A 10,872-nucleotide genomic window follows, 5' to 3' on the forward strand; every position below is an offset into this window, starting at 1 on the left:
GGTATATGTAAAGTAATGACAGATCATAATCAGTATAATATAATTAGAATCGTCAAGTGAGATTTGTACGTTTTTTATTCAATAACGTTTGGCGAATAATGCTTTTGGAAATGGACGATAAACATATTTATACATTCACTTTTAAGGTAAGAGTTTTAAATGTATCGCGACTAGAACTTCGCATTTATCAAAGGATGAAGAAAAGAATTCTTCAAATAAAATATCTTGTCGCATATAACATGAAAACAGAATTCCTTGACGCCGATGAAAGTTCGTGACACGTGTTTCCACAATATCCCGAAAAATCATTCGACGAAAGACGGTCACCGTGCAATTTTCTTTTTCATCTTCCGATTTCTTACCTATTAATCGACAAATGCCAAAAACAGACTTCCTGTCAGAAACGAGAATTTAATGCGACAAAGCAAAAGAGGCTGCGAAAAATATGGATTGGTCAATCGTGTCGGAAGCATCAGATTTTTCCGTGAAAATTGTCACCGGGAAACCGAAAACCGTTCATTTTTCACGTACGAGTGAATGGGCAAAAATGTTAGAGCGAGAGGTAAGATGAGATAAAGGTGAAGTATAAATTTGCTTCCGTTTCCGGAGAAAAAATTTATCGAAGCTTGCCCAGCGCCGTCTATATACAGATATAAATATAGCGTACACATACACAGGGGTCTGCTTTTGGGAATATAGGAATTCAATTTCTGTCATACCTTGAAAGGTTGAGCCCTTATTCTTGTTCTTGCGTGGCTCGAGGGTTCGAGGAGAGTGGAGTTAAAAAGCTGCGAAAGATAGAATAGGAGAGGAAACGAAGAGAGGAAAAAGGGAAAGCGAAAAGTCCGGTCATCACGCACGAATTCCACGCTTCTTCCTCTTCTCCCCACACAATCAATTTCGTACCCATCTCTCGCGTTTCCTCATCACCCTTTTCCCGTTTCCCTTCCCCTCGTTACACTGGCTCTTATTTCTCGCAGACGCGCTGCTGACAAATTAAAGAGTAATTTCCTCCCCCTCTTTTACCAACTGGCTTACCGCGTTCATCCTTACACTTCGGCCAGCTTCGGTAGGAAAAATAAATAAGAACCCTCACGGCGGTAATATTATATAGAGTGAATTTCTAACGACCGCACGGCCCGTCGTCTGCTAAAGTTTAATGCGCGTGCGCTGTAATCCGAGTGAAGCTGCTCACCAGGGCGACCAACCGTCATGAACGTAACCTAAATATTTTTGGCATTTGTCGCTGAAAGTTGTGCGCAACCCCGACTAGTGCGAAAATTTTTGAGGTTACGTTCGTCACGGTTGGTAGCCCTGGCAATCAGCTGCTCTCGGATTGTAGCGCCTGCGCGTTAAATTTTAGCAGACGACGGATCGTACGGTTTTTAGAAATACACACTATACACGTGCAACATGTCAATAATCTGCGTACACCGAAGTGTTCCATAAAAATAGAGTACTATAGAGTAAAAATTATATATTTCATGAGATTGAATGAGTGAAGGTATATTCGACAGATACACTTCTCAAAAATTAACCGGAGACTTAATATTACAAGTGTGGGTTTTCCGCAGGACGTAAATTAATATTTTCATTAATGTAAGCTATAAAATAGATTTCTTCAACAATTCCTTACGAATTCAAAGAAATGTTAAACAAGTGAAAAATCAAACGAGGACGATCTTTCACGTAACATAGAAAGCTCACATATTTCCACAATCTTTCTTTGAACCCAAACAAACTTTTTAGGGAATGCCACGTTTGAAAATCCGACATTATTTCTTTCTGAAAACTGAATTGTTTTCTCCTGTTTTGCTATGTATTCTACGGCGTAACCCTTTCCACCACCGATAGCTCGCCTCGGTCTTTAAGCTCCCGCTTTACGTGACTCGGCTTCCTAACGATTCGGTTTAAAAATTGCGGGCAGATGTATAGCGAGTCGCCAAATTACGAGCTACAGTACCAGCTGCTGCTGTTCTCTTTTTCTTACCTCTTGCAATGTTTCGTTTGCGTTTTCTTTTTTTTTTTTCTTACGCTTTAAAGTCGACGCTTCGCCCGAAGTTTGTCACGTGGAAAATTATTTATTTACTTACTCGCGCCGTTGAGAATAATTTCTGCAAAAGTTGATGAGATTTTTTTTTTTTTTATTTCTCAAAGCCACGAAGGTTACATGTTTGAAAATTTGAAAAGCGTACAGAAGACCCTTGATCTTTTTCGTTTTTAATTCTGAAATTATAAACATGTTCAAACTGTTGTAAGACGGTTCGACTGATTTTTGAATCGATTCTTTTCGCAGGATTTAACGAAGCTCGTTCGAGTTTCTCGTCTCATCTCTTTCTCGCACCGAATCTACTGCTCTTTTTTTTTTTTTTTTTCTTTTATTCTCGGTTGACGTATTTTCCGGTTCAAAATTGCCCGTCGATAGACCGTTAGTTAAGAATCATGCGTGCCAGCACGAATATACCGAGAAAATCGGGGGACGTGCTCTTCGTCCTGACGCTTGCAGATGACAAACGCCAACAGCAGGGTCAAGTTTATAGCTCACGGTAAGTTGGAAAGAAGAGGCCAGCAGCCAGCTGTGAGGGTGCTGCTGGTGCAGGGAAGGAAGATGAAGAAGAGGATCCGGATGGGAATCGCGAGCGACAGAGAGACGAGAGAAACGAGCGAGATGGAGAAGCAAGGCAAAAAAGATGATGAACGGATGGAGAATGAGGAAAAGGTGGACATGATATCATCCCTGAAAGTCGTGCAATCCGTACAAATAATGTCTACCAATTTTTCACTACGTACAAACGTATAACTCACGTAATTCCTATCAAGTTTACATAATATTTAAACCTAACTCGATCATCCAAAATATAGAAAATTATTATTTCAGGAAACAATTACGCTTGGAGTTGGTAAGGAAAAAATGATTTCCTTACATTCACGATCAGTAAATGTATCGTAAATCTGTAATTATCTTGTTCGTATGGTACATTTTTAAAATAGATTCGGTTTTCGAACAAATTTCTTGTCGATTTGCTCTCTTTTCTCAACAACCGAGTTGGACGATTAGAAAAATTTCGAATAACGTGTCGTATGACAATTATTTCACGAATAAAGATTTCTGTATTTCATTAGCTAGTTTCAAGGTATATAAATCATTTGAAACATATCATTCCTATACATCAAGCGATGTGACGACGTTGCAATTGAACACGAGCATTCATACGTGTGTCTGTGTGTGTGCGATCGCATATCTCGTACAACATTATATCCCATGGAATACCGCGTTATTCATAGTATAAATAAATACGCGTGTATTCTTATTCGTTGTATAAATTGGTCGTGTATTTTACCACGGAAAAACTAGAGATTATACACGGATACGGACGTATGTATGTGTGTGCTCGTATGTACCTAGAGGATTAATTAATCTACAGGCAACTATAGTATATATACCACATTCTATGTATACCGTATATACCGATCGAGCGTTAATGGAGCGCTGGGCAGTAGTTCAACGCTTCGAAACTACGCTATAATTGAAAATACAGGTACACGTGTAAATACATATATGAGGCATTCCACTCCAAATCGACTTACGTCTGATCCTCACCATTGGCGCTTGTTTTTTTTTTTTTTTTTTGTTTTATTTTTAAGTACAGTGTAGAGCGTTCAAAAATATCTTTCTTCGAGTTTTAGATTTCTTGCACCACGGTCGTTGATTTTTATTCCTCCAAAAACACGTAAGCCCAATTTTCGAATGGAATGCCCCGATCGATTCGGCTTCGAATTATTCTCACAAATTCTTCGTTAAAAAATGAGACTTTTTAAATCAAGGTCACTTTTTATCAGCAAAATCTGATGTTTCCAAGTCGTTAGCACGTTAACTTTCAATGCGGAAGTTTTTTTTTTTTAGGCGCACACACCGTGCGGACTACTAAATTGCGTCGTGTGTTAAGAATCGTCACGTTCATTACTGGAATTAAACAGTTCAAATGGGAAAGTCTAGAGAAAATTGATTACCTTTTTCTCCAAACTGTGAATTGTCGGAAAGCTAACTTTGACCACTGAATGTAAATTCCTGAAATATTACCAAATGCTTTCACATACTGCGACTTTCGAAGTAATTCAAATCCAAGAGAAAAAAAAAACAAAAATTGCTTTGCGGATGACAACTTATTCGCAGAAGATGTTTTGAAGAGAACTGTCGTCGAAGATGAAAAATTCCATACTTGTTCAAATATCAAATCAATAGAGATCAGCATTTTCATGTACTTGGCGAAAGGTTTTTGCACCCAAGGTGGAAATTTAGGGGAATTATATATATATATATATATATATATATATATATATATATAGATACGGAAGAATGCAAATGAAATAAATGTTTTGTAAGGCCAAGCAACGAAATGAGGCGTTTTGTTTTGTTTTTTTTTTATAAAAAAAATACATTTTGGTAATAAATGGTGCTTCAAGGCTGGCTTAGAATATGAAATTTTGAAACACGCTAGCCTCTAAGATATTATACGAGTGATGCAATAAATTCTAACACGTATACGATAAAATTACCGATACGAAAGCAGAATGCTTTGAATTCGGTCTAAAATTCGTGACTCTGATTTCGAATTTTCCGCTACAGCCTGCCGCATGCGGAGAAGTTGCAAAATTTTTTTCAACGAAGAACCGACGTTCAAGTGATAAATATTTATCCAATAGTTATAATTGCCTAGTACATCGTTGAAAACTTTTCGTGAAAGCCAGTTGTTAAGGTTATTCTTTTCGGACGCAAATAAAAACGCGGCCAAGGTAAATCAAGGAGTTCCTTTCCTCCGGGACAAGTCTTTTCGGTTGTTACTCTCGCTCTTCACCGGAAATAAACTTCGCGCCGAAATCGGGCAGAGAAGCTTTGAATATATCGGCCACGCGTCACCGTATATAAATAATTACGTATACGCGGAGACAAAGTTTTGTTACTCGAAATTTTCACCCGGCTTCAGGAACGGTGATTGGAGCGATTGTTGTTGTTATTCAGTACGATGAGTTTATAACTCTGTTGAATATTTTTTTTTTTTTTGAAATGACATGGGAAATATTCCACGCTGTTCAACAGATATAATCGTTCGTGCAATAATTAGCCGCCCCTGGATTCAAATCACGGTCACCCGAGTTCCTGGAGGTAATACATTATAATTACCTGTCTGGTAAAGCAATGCGGAAAATTTGAGCTTTCAGCTCGTTCGTTGCCGGTATTAACCAGCTGCAGAATGTTGCGGAATGCGAGCGGTTAATTACACACGCGAGGACAATAATTATTCATCGAGGGGGGATCCATTTTCAACAAAAAATTCTCCCCAACTTCGTTATTAGGCGTCAAAAAGATGAAGATCGTACAAGGATAAGATCGGAAACATTGGCTGAAAAGAAACCTGCGAGAAATATTACAGTTTTACTAATAATAATTGATGGATTAACTTCGAAAGCTGTATATGAACATCGACAGCTTTGAAAATCAATAGAAGATCTCATTGGACGCTTCTGGGAATGATATTAAAGCCGAAAGACTTGTTAATCGTCCAATAATTCAAATTTCACTCCTTCTCGAAGCATCGAGGTATTGAGACTTGAAAAAAATGCGAGATACATGTATTCAAGGCATGTGTTGAACGATTAAACGAATCGCTCAAATCGTTTCAAGGATTTCAATAGCATTCTGATATTTTTCAATTAAAAACATTCAGCGAGTTGGCGGGGGATGAAGTGGAAAATTTTTTTCCCACCAAAATAAATCCACTTACAACATAGTGCGGTGATTTTGCCAAGAGAATAATGACGTTCGTATGAAACTGGAAGTACAGATCGTGCAGCTGGCAAGACAGATTGTGTGTTCAATCCGGCGTCAGAAACGACATTAACCAACCCATACCTGCCTGCATTAGCTTTCATCCTTCACCCCGAAAGCTCGCACGCCTCGCGTCCCTTTCGCCTCCCCCCCTCATCCCTTCAACTCCAGGTTGATATCACCATTTTACCGAGCACTTGTTTATCGAACAAATTATTGAAATGCCATGCAAACGGTATGCGCAAACATGTACTAACAGAGCAGAACAAAACTGAGCACTCCTCTCTCTCTCTCTCTCTCTCTCTCTCTCTCTCTTGGCTTACGTCTGGCGCACACATACCGAGGATCCTTTCTTCCTCCCTCGGTGTATTTTTTGTGTATCACGTTTACCACTCCGACTTTTAACTACGTTCCCATTATGCAAAGTGATTGGCAATTCATGCCGAAAATAAGTAACGCAGACACGCAATGTTCTAGTTCGTATAAAGAATTACAACGACTGTAAAAATGAACGTATTATGTCGATATCTTGATGTGATTTTTTTCTTCTTTTTCTTTTTTACCATAGAACTATAGAATAGAACAACATCGAACAAATTCTCTTTTGTTGTTTAAACAAGAGATGGCGCCCAATGTTTGCAACCCATTTGTAAACCATTTCGATAGACTAAAAGGCTTAGGTTTCTTTCCACCTTTGCAAGACCGCATAATCACTTTCGTAGCCTTCCAAAGGCACGAATTCTTAGGTTTCTCATTTGCAAGTAAGTAAAAATCAAATATGAGAATGAGCTTCCCATGAATTGATTTTCGATTATATCACTGTGGATTTCAAGAATACGCGCAAAAAAGGAAAAAAAAAAAAAACAACCATAATAATAATTTGCTGAAGATGAAATCGATAAACGATTTGTAGTGTAATTTGAGTCACGAAACTTTTTCGCGAGTTTGAAGTTAGCAGCTTTAACGTAACGAGACATTGAGAAAGAAATCGCAAAATTACAATTTTAGAATAAATTTGGGTGAGTTGAGTCGGGCTTTTGCCAAGTGTGAGAATTTTTTACTTTATTACGGTTCCCTGATTTTTGGACAATTTTCAGAATGTGATAATACGTTTTTTCAGCCCCATGTGATTTCATGGATCACAGGCGGCTAACCAGCGGCAAACTCAAGTACTTGTCACTAACGTTTAAATAAGAACTCTGTCTATAATTTCTACAACAAATGAATGAAAATATGAATGAAAGTAATAATTATACGTGTACCAACCGTGGCTGTGATTATCCGGCGAATTCTTTTTCATCGGCCGGCTCGATCGTCTCGATCACTCATTACACAGCCGCAGGAAAGATCAAAACGATCATCGAAACGTATGAAATCGAGCCAATTCAGGAATTACTCTAAAAATCAGATGACTGTCACTGTCAGTTCGGTTAAAATCGTAAGTCTATGGAATTAGCGTTAAAGAGAGCGATTGTAATTTTGACGACAGTTATGAAGGATTTGACTACGAAGATGGAAAATCTGATCGAGAATTAATTAGGAGGGATTTGAAGATCGCCTCTCGGGAGGAGTCGCACACCTCTGAGAGTTGAGAAATGAAGAAGACGACGTGAAACTCGAAAGTGGGGAAAAAAGACACGAAGAACCCTCAGCTGGCACGATAATTATGCAAAACTCATATTTCTGCAGAAGCGAGAATAAAAGAGGGAAGAGAGAAATTAAATCGGCAGGTGGTCTTCTAGTCGAATACGTAACGTGCTTCTTGGAGAGAATGAGAAAAGAAGCCTGAGCTAACGATTCGTTACATCTTCGACTCCAACTTTCGAAAGACCAACGATGTATGAGCACGCGTCATAATATCTTTTCACGAGACTATGGATGAGAGGAAAAATATTCAACCGTCACAAGACAATTAACACAAATTTGTGAACAACTATGTACATGGATTGGGAATAATTCGTCAGCTACAGACATATTCTCATAATGAGAATTAATATTTCGCCCTTATACTTTCTTCGTTCATTATTCTTCCCCCCACATTCCTTGCACATATTTTCGCTTTTTTCATTTTCAATCTTTGTTCAAAACACATACCTTATATTTGCTCGTTGTATGGTGGAAAAAGGTAATCGCCGTATATTAGCAAAAGTCGAAATGAGAAAAAAATTCATACAATATTCTTTTTAATTTATTATATTACAAGGAAACTCTTTTAACCTTTTGTAAGGTAGCTCATGCCTGTCACTGATTTTCGTTAAATGATAAAATTCTGGAATACAGCGAGTTGGAAAAATAATCAATGTTTATCGAAAAATAAGGATTTGGATTTTTTTTTTTGGGTGCTTTATGAAAATAAATATTTGCTCTGCTCATTCATCGCGATATTAACCTTTTGTACCGGACAACTGATTCTCTTAGCTTGCCGCGATGACTCGTACTTGCAGAAAATCGTCTCGAGATGCTGGTTTATATCAGCGAAAAGGGTCTCGAGTGTAAAGGGTTAACTTTAGATAAATCCACACGAAAACCCGGTAGATCATCATCGGAAACCGGAATTTGAAACTGGAAGAGTCGTGTCATAGCGCAATCGTACTAGTGAAATGAACGAGAGAGCGATAATCCAAAATCCATTAATACAAAACAAAAGGCAGTCGCTGAGGTACGTGTGAAAGAGATGATATTTAAAAAAAAAGAGAGAAAAAATAAAATACCTGAAGATTCAACGGTAGCTAGGAAGGAGATAACAGAAAGTTAAAAGCGTTCTTCCCCTCGCGGGTCTTGGAGAAAAGGATGGAAGATAGGAGGCGCTGTTGTTTGGACTGGAAATAAGATGGCCGCTAGATGGCCTGACAGGGCTCCGCGGTGCTCAGCGATTTTGCCTTGTCGCTGTCAAACTTTCTACGGGCTACGGAATACTTGGTTAGTCGCGAGGTTGAGCGTCTTTGGAACAGTTGCGATACGTCGTCGTTAGATGGAGCTGATTTTCAGCTTACCGAAGAGAAGGTAGCGAACGTATCCACAATATGCGTGAGTCAAACTCAACGTTGCAATACGTTCGTATAGAACCGAAGTGTGGAATAGGGAAGGAAAGGGAATGAAATTCGCAACTAATTGAAATGCAGAAATGATCCGAGTGGAATTTCATGCCGATGAAAGGAATGCGTTTATTACATAACTCACACCGTTCCCCGCGCCCCAACGTGTTCCAGAATTCCTTCGATTTTGGTGAATATTAATAATAAACTGCCGCGTCACAGCCTTCGCCAAGTTAAAAATATTTCCATGTATACGAGGTGTTAACAACTCTGCGATTCGTTTAGCTGTCGAAAAAGAATTTTGTGTCACAGCAATTTTCAAACGTCAGACTGATCGAAACTAACATTTCATTCAAATTGTTAGACAAATTGTTGTCAGAGGAATAACTTAAATCACGGCCGCGTGGTTCAAATGAGATAAAATAAACCTTTCTTTTTATTGTAAAACGTAAGTGCTTACGAAAGTTTTTTCTGCAGCTAATCTTAAATTCACTCGTGACAAGATTTGAAAAAAAAAAAATATTGTCTCTGTACGACGAAACTTAATTATATTTTTCGTCGCAATTTCATAATGTCTCCAATTGGTTCTAGAAGCATTAGTGGATTTAAAATACGAAACGGAACATGACTGGCAAAATAGTTCATTCGAAATTACGTATCATTAGAAACCGAATATTCAGTTTGCTCACTTTATTTGAAGTTGCATGAACTTGTTAGTCAAGGAGAGTAAGCAATAAAATTAACTTGGATATGTGATGACAAAAAAAAAAAAAAAAAATCAGATTTCGCATACAATCCGTTTTGATCCTTTCTTTTTTTCTAAGCTTTTAACCCTTCGTATTCACACTACCAAATAATTTCACGGTAGTGACACTGTATCGATTTTACGCAATCGGTTAAAAAAAAAAAACATGAACGTGAGACAACTACCGATTCGGTGTGGATAAAAAAATGACGGTACATGCTTTAAATATACTGAATTACGTAAGAAAAGTCGGTTTATAATAATCTAATGGCAACGTATTGAAAAAAAAAAAAAAACCATACACTAAAGAGGTCAATGCGCTAAACGGATACCTTTATTCAAAAAATCATAAGTTTGTCAATTTTTTATAATTTTCACTAAAATATGGATATGATACTCCTTAGATGTGATACTTTGGAGAAAAAAAAAAAATAGTCGCATAGTGCTCGTTTCAAAAAAGGTTTTTCTTCTTCGCGCACGATGCTGCTTGATCGGCTGTCAGGTCAACACCGACGCTTGATTCAAGTGACTAACGGTCCGTACTTAAAGGGGATACTTTAAACCCCAGGCACATGGCTACTGAAAACTCGTTTGAAGCCAAAGACTATTATATATCAAGGCCGAAAGTTGATGGACGGATCGATTCTACCCGGTGTGACTACGAAGGGTTAATCTAGATTCATATTATAATTCAGAATCGTTGTTATTATTTATTTACAAGAATATTACTGGTTTCTGACATGAATATAATAATGATATGAAATTACGTAGCTAGTACATGAAAATGTTTATCTGCGTTCCAGATCGTTCTCTTTCCGAGAGTGATTCACAAGGTTCTTTAGTCACGAAAAGCAGCGCTGATCCTTAACCGCGCATACATCACGGTACACCATTATAATAATATATTGTTTAACAAGGAGGCAAACTTTTTTCGGGCCGAGTGTAAATTTGCAATATGAATCGTAGGTGAGCCGAAGACTAATATTGCAAGTACGCGAGGCGAAAAAAAACGTTGCCTCCTTGTTGCGTGCGATTCTTTATATAACGAGCGTATGTTACGCGTTTTTTGACGAAGCACGAGATATCAAAGAAACGGGTACCTTCTGCACGGATCTCGTTTTTGTTTCACGGAAATAAAATTTAGTCTGTTGGGTAAATTGAGGCTTTCCATAAAAAAAAAAAAAAAAAAATGAATAGAACGAAACTGAATTACATACTTGGCTTTGTTTGATGCTGCATGTGAAAAAAGATCTACCCCATTTTTT

Source organism: Neodiprion pinetum, chromosome 5 (genome assembly GCF_021155775.2).
Source record: "Neodiprion pinetum isolate iyNeoPine1 chromosome 5, iyNeoPine1.2, whole genome shotgun sequence".
Classification (NCBI taxonomy): domain Eukaryota; kingdom Metazoa; phylum Arthropoda; class Insecta; order Hymenoptera; family Diprionidae; genus Neodiprion; species Neodiprion pinetum.